This window comes from Coregonus lavaretus (genome assembly GCF_964263955.1).
Source record: "Coregonus lavaretus genome assembly, chromosome: 18".
NCBI lineage: Eukaryota > Metazoa > Chordata > Actinopteri > Salmoniformes > Salmonidae > Coregonus > Coregonus lavaretus.
In genome coordinates, this window is record NC_140005.1 from 17,428,463 (window position 1) to 17,438,074 (window position 9,612).

A 9,612-nucleotide genomic window follows, 5' to 3' on the forward strand; every position below is an offset into this window, starting at 1 on the left:
AAGTGCTCAGCATATGTGGGAACTCCTTCAAGACTGTTGGAAAAAGCATTCCAGGTGAAGCTGGTTGAGAGAATGCCAAGAGTGTGCAAAGCTGTCATCAAGGGAAAATATATTTTGTTTTGTTGAACACTTTTTTGGTTACTACATGATTCCATATGTGTTATTTCATAGTTTTGATGTCTTCACTGTTATTCTACAATGTAGAAAATAGTTAAAATAAAGAAAAAACTTGAATGAGTAGGTGTGTCCAAACTTTTGACTGGTACTGTATATAAACAAAAACAAAACAAAATATTGTACATAGCCCAATTATTGCATGTATTGAAATTACACCTGTGTATGTACTAATGTGTCTTCTGTTGCATTAAAAGTCAGTATGGCCTTTTAAGTTAAAATCAATGAGTGCATGACTGATTGGACCTGACACATTTTTTGTCTTAGTCGAGAAGGCTTGGGAGCTGCGACGTGAAGGACCTTCGCTGGATGCGCCATGTTGTTTGCTACACTAATAGCTGGATAAGACATAGGCATATACTGTAAAATGAATGCACTTGTTATTTGATCATGTTTAACAATAGTGAAGACATGGCCAATGTATTTGAACACAGGTGAGCCAATGTCTTTACCACCTGATTTCTGGGGATAGTTTCAGGTGTTTAACTATTATAAACAGTAGCTGAATGCATTTCAATCTATGATATAACAACTAGCTGCTCCAGAAACACTACCAGGGGACAATGTCAAAGGTACAGCTTTAATAATATGATCATTTCATATTCTGATCTCCTTCCAAAGAGTGTGCTCCCACAGACACCAGGTCACATGCAGTCAGTGTGAAGACAGTCCTGGGAATCGAGAGCAGAGGAAAGTCAGCCAGCAAATGTCACCAACCATTATCAGGAATCTTCGCGTTCTCTCTGACAAGTAATTCTGTACCCACAATGGCATCCATGCACTCTGCCCGGTGACACTGGGCATGTCTCCTGGGTGAGGGCACACCTGAAAGTCTGTCAGCGGTCACAGGTTTGAAGGAGGGCAAAGAGGATGAGAGGAGGAAGGGGTTGTACTTTGTTAAAACCGACAGGGCAATGCATACACTGTCTACCATTATACCAAATGTACCAATTAGTAATCAATCACTTTAGGGAGATCTGAACTCAACTGTCTTCAAGATGGTTTTCTCACCATCTGTTGGTTAGTTAGTTAGATAGATAGATAGATAGATAGATAGATAGATAGATAGATAGATAGATAGATAGATAGATAGATAGATAGATAGATAGATAGATAGATAGATAGATAGATAGATAGATAGATAGATAGATAGATAGATAGATAGATAGATAGATAGATAGATAGATAGATAGATAGATAGATAGATAGATAGATAGATAGATAGATAGATAGATAGATAGATAGATAGATAGATAGATAGATAGATAGATAGATAGATAGATAGATAGATAGATAGATAGATAGATAGATAGATAGATAGATAGATAGATAGATAGATAGATAGATAGATAGATAGATAGATAGATAGTCTCAGTCTCGCGGTCCCAGCTTTGATGCACCTGTACTGAACTCGCCTTCGGGTGCTGTAGGTGTCCTGGAGGGCAAGCAGTGTGCACCCAGTGATGCGTTGGGCAGACCGCACCACCCTCTGGAGAGCCCTGCGGTTGCGGGCGGTGCAGTTGCCGTACCAGGCGGTGATACAGCCCGACAGGATGTTCTCAATTGTGCATCTGTAAAAGCTTGTGAGGGTCTTAGGGGCTAAGGTTGAGGTTGAAGAGGAGCTGTTGCGCCTTCTTCACCACATTGTCTGTGTGGGTGGACCATTTCAGATTGTCAGTGATGTGTACGCCGAGGAACTTGAAGCTTTTCACTTTCTCCACTGCGGTCTCGTGGATGTGGATAGGGGCGTGCTCCCTCTGCTGTTTCCTGAAGTCCACGATCAGCTCCTTCGTTTTGTTAACGTTGAGGGAGAGGTTATTTTCCTGGCACCACTCCGCCAGGGCCCTCACCTCCTCCCTGTAGGCTGTCTCGTCATTATTGGTAATCAGGCCTACTACTGTTGTGTCGTCTGCAAACTTGATGATTGAGATGGAGGCGTGTATGGCCACACAGTCATGGGTGAACAGGGAGTACAGGAGGGGGCTGAGCACGCACCCTTGTGGAGGCCCTGTGTTGGGGATCAGCGAAGTGGAGGTGTTGTTTCCTACCTTCACCACCTGGGGGCAGCCCGTCATGAAGTCCAGGACCCAGTTGCATAGGGCGGAGCTCAGACCCAGGGTCCCAAGCTTAATAATGAGCTGGGAGGGTACTATGGTGTTGAAGGCTGAGCTATAGTCAATGAACAGCATTCTTACGTAGGTATTCATCTTTTCCAGATGGGATAGGCCAGTGTGCAGTGCGATGGTGATTGCATAATCTGTGGATCTATTAGGGCGGTAAGCAAATTGAAGTGGGTCTAAGTTGTCAGGTAAGGTAGAGGTGATATGATCCTTAACTAGCCTCTCAAACCACTTCATGATGACAGAAGTGAGTGCTATGGGGCGATATTCATTTAGTTCAGTTACCTTTGCTTTCTTGGGTACAGGAACAATGGTGGACATCTTGAAGCAAGTGGGGACAGCAGACTGGGATAGGGAGAGATTGAATACGTCCGTAAACATGCCAGCAAGCTGGTCTGCGCATGCTCTGAGGACGCGGCTAGGAATGTCGTCTGTGTCGGCAGCGTTGCAAAGGTTAACACGCTTAAATGTCCTACTCACGTCGGCCATGTAGAACGAGAGCCCACAGTCCTTGGGAGCGGGCCGCGTCGGTGGCACTGTGTTATCCTTAAATAGGGCGAAGAAGGTGTTTAGCTTCTCTGGGAGCAAGACGTCCGTGTCCACAATGTGGCTGGTTTTCCCTTTGTAATCCGTGACTGTCTGTAGACCCTGCCACATACGTCTCGTGTCTGAGCCATTGAATTGTGACTCCACTTTGTCTCTGTAATTACGTTTTTCCTGTTTGATTGCTTTATGGAGGGAATAACTACACTGTTTGTATTCAATCATATTCCCAGTTACCTTGCCATGGTTAAATGCGGAGGTTCGTGCTTTCAGTTTTGCGCGAATGCTGCCATCTATACACAGTTTCAGGTTTGGGTAGGTTTTAATAGTCACAGTGGGAACAACATCCCCTATACACTTCCTGATGAACTCAGTCACCGTGTCCGTGTATACGTCAACGTTATTCTCAGAGTTTACCGGAACATATTACCAGTCCGCGTGATCAAAACAATCGTGAAGCATGGATTCCGATTGGTCAGACCAGCGTTGAATAAACCTTAGCACGGGTACTTCCTGTTTGAGTTTCTGCCTATAGGAAGGGAGGAGCAAAATGGAGTCGTGATCTGATTTGCCGAAGGGAGGGCGAGGGATGGCCTTGTAGGCATCCCGGAAGGGGGAGTAGCAGTGGTCGAGTGTTTTTCCAGAGCGAGTACTACAGTCAATGTGTTGATAGAACTTCGGTAGCGTTTTCCTCAAATTTGTATATCCCGAGAGAGCCATGATTCTGTGAAACAGAGTATGTTACAGTCCCTGATGTCTCTCTGGAAGGAGATCCTCGGCCTGAGCTCGTTCTTCTTTATTGTCCAGAGACTGAACATTAGCGAGTAATATACTCGGAAGCGGTGGATAGTGTGCACGCCTCCTGAGTCGGAGTAGAAGTCCACTCTGAATACCTCTTCTCCACCGGCAGCATCTTGGAGCAGCCTCTGGGATAAGTTCAATTGCCCTGGGGGGTACGAACAAAGAACACATTCGGGAAAGTCGTATTCCTTGTCGTATAGCTGGTGAGTTACCGCCGCTCTGATATCCAAAAGTTATTTCCGGTTGTATGTAATAACACAAAAAACGTTCTGTGCTAATAATGTAAGAAATAAAACACTAAAAAAATTAAATACTGCAAAGTTGCTTAGGAGCTAGATGCAGAGCTGCCATGTCTGTCGGCGTCATCTTACTTCAGGTGTTTGTGTAGAGATGGTGGCCAGTCTGTCTGTCGGAGGTACTCATGTTTTTGTGTTGATTAATTTCTGGAGGGCAGCACAGGGAAGGGCCGAATGCAGGAGGACAGTTCACCTCACAGAAACCCAGGGAGCAGCCTACTGGCAAGAGGTAATGAGGCAGAGGAAAGAGGAGACGCAAGGACAGGCATCTCTCTCTCTCTTTCGTGCTCTCTCTCTCCTTATGGATTCCACTTTTAATCTCCCACTCATTCTCCATTTCATTTAGTTTATCTGTCTGTGTATTTACACTGAGTATACCAAACATTAAGAACACCTTCCTAATATTGAGTTGCACCCTCCCCCCTTTTGCCCTCAGAACAGCCTTAATTCATTGGGGCATGGACTCTACAAGGTGTCGAAAGCGTTCCACAGGGATGCTGGCCCATGTTGACTCCAATGCATCCCACAGTTGTGTCATGTTGGCTGGTGGACCATTCTTGATACACACTGAAATATTTGAGCGTGAAAAACCCTGCAGCGTTGCAGTTCTGGTACCTACTACCATACCCTGTTCAAAGGCACTTACATTTACATTTTAGTCATTTAGCAGACACTCTTATCCAGAGCGACTTACAGTTAGTGAGTGCATACATTTTTCACACTGCCCCCCCGTGGGAATCGAACCCACAACCCTGGCGTTGCAAGCGCCATGCTCTACCAACAGAGCTTGTATTGCCCATTCACCCTCTGAATGGCACATATACACAATCCATGTCTCAATTGTCTAAAGGCTTAAACATCCTTCTTTACCTGTCTCCTCCCCTTCATCTACACTGATTGAAGTTAATTTAACAAGTGACATCAATAAGGGATCATAGCTTTCACATGGATTCACCTGGTAAGTCTATGTCATGGAAAGAGCAGGTGTTCTTAATGTTTTGTATACTCAGTGTAGTATGTATCACATATACAGTCAAACACATATACACTCTCTCACACACACACACAGATACAATTGAGTGTGTCACCCTCTGTCATTCCGACAGCCTCTGTCATCCTGTTTAATGTAAAACCATAATTCTCCCTTTGCCCTCCAACACAGGCCCTGAAACAGTCTGTCATGCAAACAGAGATGGGGACTCAAGGTCCTTTATATCTCTCTGTCTGACCTCACCAAGTAGAGAAGCACAATGACAACACTACAGCCACTACAACCTCAGAGACTGTCCTTAGTTGTGATGCGGCTGCCTGGCTGTGCATGGCTTTTGGAGGTAAATACGGGGGCACGGGTGCGGATTAAGGGCGAGCGGCAGGGAACGTCAGGGCCAGTAATGCCACGAGGAGAGAGGATTACCCTGCTATGAATTTTGAGTACTCTCCCACTGAGCTGCACTCACTGGATGGGATTTGACTCTGAGTGTCTGCTGAGAGGATGCATCCACAAAGACTTATGGGGAGAGCAAGAGGAGGGAGGGACGGAGGGACGGAGGGACGGAGGGAGAGAGAGAGGGAGTGAGGGAGAAAACACATGAGCAATTTCATAAATGGAAGGGAAAAGCTGTGACTTTCCAAATCATCTGTAAATAGGGAAAGAGGATGGAGAGGGAGAGGCAGGAAAGGAAGCAAGCCTGAAGAGAGGTGAGAGAGAGGGAGAGGGATTCAGAGGGCAGATTTCCCACCAGCTGAGCGTCTGCCTCTCTCTCTCTCTCTCTCTCTGTCTGTCTGTGTCTTGTGTCTCTGCCGCAGCGTGGCATCCCCTCACATCAGATTAGCTGCAGCACTGAAAACTCCTCTGTCAAAGTGATTTAGAACACATCTGACGCCGGGCCACTCTCCGCACTGCCTCTGCACTCTGCTCCCTCCTTGTCACCGCCAACCCCGAGCCAGCAATGTACAGGCGTGACAAATGTCTCCCCATGGCTCCTGACACTATCAATCAAAATGTCTCTGTGAGAGTGTGGGGGAGATTGTGGGGGAGGACCAAGGTGTGGCAGGTTGGGATGAAGGGACTGACACCACGAGAGAAATGCATCAATCACAAGCATAATAATGTTAGAGACACACCTTGTTATTCATGCACGAATAACAGAAACAGACTTTACCCATGACAGTGTATTCTCAGATGAGCGAGTGGGACAGTCCGTGTCATGAGTCAGGGTGACAGGGATTCATCCATCCCAGCCCAGCCTAGCGCAGGTCTGTCTTACCCTGACAGAGACAGGCGGCTCAGCTCCCAGTCATGGCCTCTATGATGAATGGCCTCCACTGTTGAGGAAGGGAAGGGCCTGAGAGCCTAAGAGCCCTCACAGGATCGATACACACACAAGGACCTGCCTCGCATCTTAAACCTGCCCTGCCCCACCATCTCCTGTCTTGCTGTGGGAGTGTGTGTGTGTGTGTGTGTGTGTGTGTGTGTGTGTGTGTGTGTGTGTGTGTGTGTGTGTGTGTGTGTGTGTGGGAGTATGTGTGTGTGTGTGTGTGTGTGTGTGTGTCTGTCTGTGGGTGGGGGTATAAACGTCTGCATGCATGAAGTGTGTCAGCAGGTTTCTAGAGGGGCCTGCATGTCAGCTAACTCAAGGTCAACGTGGCACGCGCATACACACACGCAGCAGGATGTGCTCAGACTATGCTTATAGGGTATTGCTGATATTCCAGAAGGAGACATGATAATTCTGAGGTGTCCGAGATGATGGATCTCTCCTTAATGAGAGTAAAACAATGACTGAACTAATAAGTTATAATGGAGATATTGAATGATGGGGACTGAATTGTGTCCCGGGAGCTGCTAAGCTTTGACTAAGAGCCAGTCTGAAGGCTAGGGCTAAGCCCAGACGGAAGCATACTGTGTGGGGAGGGAGGTGCAGAGGGGTGGGGTGGAGAGGTGGAGTGGTGCAGAGTCAAACTAAATCAATACAGCACAACTGCATCGCCTCATTGGGCCAGTGATATACGAGACCCACAGAGGTTCCTCAGAGTATAAATAAAACATGAAAACCCCACAAATGATTACGCCAAATGAGAGCACATCTATTTTCTCCGTAACGCTATATTCTTTATTTGTCAAGCGAAAGGGAGGAATTGTTGCTGTATCCAATTTGAGGCACCCAGACCGAGATGTGATTCAGCTTTGTTTTTGAATTAATTAATTAATCAAAGGCGGTTGGGGTTGGGGCGAGAAATAAGGCGAACAGCAAGCTGTGACAGGCTAATAGCTGGAAAGGAATTACAGTCCAATTGCTCTGTCTTATTCCAGGCTAATGCTACAGAGGCCTTTCACCAAAGCCCAGACAGCTCCTAGATCTGATTTGATTCCTTTCTGAGAACCTAGAGAGGGGAGAGCAGGCAGGCGGGGTGCAGGGCACAGTGAAGGATCAGTGGACAACTGTTGAGGCTGTCGGGGTGATGATGTTGTAAATCTCTGTCTCCTTACAGCCAGTGAGTGAGAGCTGGGGCTAGGGGTAATGCTGGATGGAGTTGGATGGATGGAACAGCACCAAGTCTAGTGTCTACATAGTATACCCCACCAATTATCCCCCTTAATTATCTATTGAATGGGAGAAATTGATGTTTCAGGTCCCTGACTGGATAATCATGAAGATTGGTCACAGTCATTTCACCTGGCGTGTCTCACTCATTTATCCAGCCTAGTTTTCAGTATGTTTTAGAGGTATGGTTTCGGCCTTTTAAAATTCAGAAAATCTTTATACTGTAGTGTAGTCTAATTGCAGCAGTATAACAACAGGCATACAAGATGAGACTGCACAGTCTGAGTCTGATGATACAAGTCCTTTGTTAGACTGGCCTTTTCAGTTTCCCCTCAGATCTTCACCAGCAACTGAGCTTTTCTTACTGTAAAGAGTGCTTTCTAAGCAGCCTGTCTGTACAGTAGCAGAGTACCTGAACCTTTTCCATTTTGCACTGTTCATTAACCCTGACCTCTTCTTGCCCACGAGCCTTTGTTTCTCCAGATGCTCAATTTACAAAACAATCCTGTTATGGACAAAAGAAGCCATTGCTGCTTTGCTCTCTCATTTCTTATTTCCTCAGCAGCCCATTTTCTTGAGAACCTCTTGGAGGGAGTGTGATTGTACTGGCACAGGCCCAGGCAGGAATGCAGGCAGGCAGGCGACAGAGAGGAGTGACACTGATTGTGCTTTCCCTAATTAAACCCGGGCTGACCCTGGTGTTGGGAAATCATTTGTTTCCTCTCCTAATCATCACACAGCAGCAATTACATTCTATTTGGCCCCATTTGCATTTACAAGATTTCCCAGAACAATTGAAGAGAGAGAAACAAAGAGAAAGAGAAAATAAAGCCAGAGACTGTTAGAAGCAGTGGGATTACATTGGATACCAGCAGGGTGCCTGGTGTGGGATTAAAATGGGCATATTATGTGAATAATACGTCATTGGCACTGGATGTTGTAAGGGAAGAAGGGAGAGGTGGTTGTTCTCAACATGCCAGCGGTCACAGGGCAGACATGCTGGCTGCCTGGAAACTTAGCCTGGGATGATGTTCTCTCTCTGAAGGCCTAATAAGATCCTGACATGCCCTTTAAGCCGAGGAAACTATTCACCCTGGCCTGAGGAGAGCAAACCACAGCTATCAGACCCAAAACCATCTCTTGGCCCTGTGTGAGAACTAGGCACTGGGTGGGGGAGAGGAGGACTGGTACAGACAACAGAGAGACAGAGACACAGAACAACAAATCTTTCTCATATATATTCTCATGATATACTGTGTAATGTATTCACATTCTGATTTTTTTTTACATTCCCCATTACAGGATAGAGATATCCATGTGAGTGTATTTCAGAAGTGCACAAGGACAGATTCTCCATCTGTATTCTGGGTGACAGTGTTCTGCTAGGATAGCAGTTCTCTCCCAGAGAGAGATGGCATCTATGGAGAACAGGCAGTGGTACAGTACATCACAGCATAAAAAGGTCTCTTGAAAATGCATACAGCTGGCATCCACACAAACCTACCGAAGGAGACTTTTCACTACCTCTTTTCTCCTGCTACTGCTGTTACTAAATATGATAACAACAGAGCGGAGTAAGGTTGTTTTGTTAAAAAGAGATTTATGCTTGCAAATACCCCAGGGGCCTCAAGCTTTCCAGGAGAGAGACGGCTGTGCATGCATTTTTATGCAGATTCAAATCATTGTCATTAGAGTTAGATAAACAATAGCATGGCTGTAAAACACAGTGACAGTTCATACAGTAAATCTATGGGTTCCAATCAGTAGAGTTGTATAACTTAACTGAAACAACAACTTTAGTATCTGTCAAGGCAGATTTTACGCTTTATAGCCCTCCAGTAACACCCTGGCAATAAAGAAGAATTCTACTGACCTTCCAGAAATCACATGCAGTGTTGGACTCTGACATTAGATCTCATTGAATGATGTGTGACATGCTGCTAAGGCCTTGTTTTGACCCTGATGTATATAAATGTTCAATACACTCAGTAGTAACAGATTTGGCAGAGAGCTAAGTGACTATTGAGCCAAGTGTGCTATAAAATGTACAGTTAAGTATGTGATATAAAGCGGACCCAGAGATACAACACACACACACACACACACACACACACACACACACACACACACACA